Source organism: Phalaenopsis equestris, unplaced genomic scaffold (genome assembly GCF_001263595.1).
Source record: "Phalaenopsis equestris unplaced genomic scaffold, ASM126359v1 Scaffold000036, whole genome shotgun sequence".
Taxonomy (NCBI): domain Eukaryota; kingdom Viridiplantae; phylum Streptophyta; class Magnoliopsida; order Asparagales; family Orchidaceae; genus Phalaenopsis; species Phalaenopsis equestris.
In genome coordinates this window covers 2,170,932-2,171,402 of record NW_018164478.1, presented here as the reverse complement: position 1 = coordinate 2,171,402, position 471 = coordinate 2,170,932, and positions in this window count along the sequence as shown.

Sequence of the window (471 nt, the reverse complement as noted above, 5' to 3'; positions counted from 1 at the left end):
TCATTTAGATGTTTCATCCTGCAATTTTCATTTGTGTGAAGCAATCAACACAAATAACCTTGAAGATGTGAGGATTTAGGTCATAACGAATGACAACCTCGGAATCCTAAGGCAAGTTAGGGCTTAGATTGTACAACAGGATTGTACAAAGGCCTAAAAATATGTTTGAGGATTTATGTTGCACTAGGAAAACAACCCTGAATTCCTATAACTTTGTTGTTTTAAAGCTAAGGAAGAATGTGTTGTTGTAGATCCTCTTACTGTAGAAGATGGTCGGGCTGCCCAGAGTGCTAGCACCAAGCTCATCGTTGTAGCAGAGTTTCAGTTTTAGAAATGACAAATCAAGTAGATGAGAGAAGTGTCATGTTTTGGAAAAGTCAAAAAATGATTTATTGACTTAGTTGAAGTTGATTATAGTGACACCGGTCAAGATCCCACGGTTCCGTCGTTCCGGCACCACTATTTTCTATT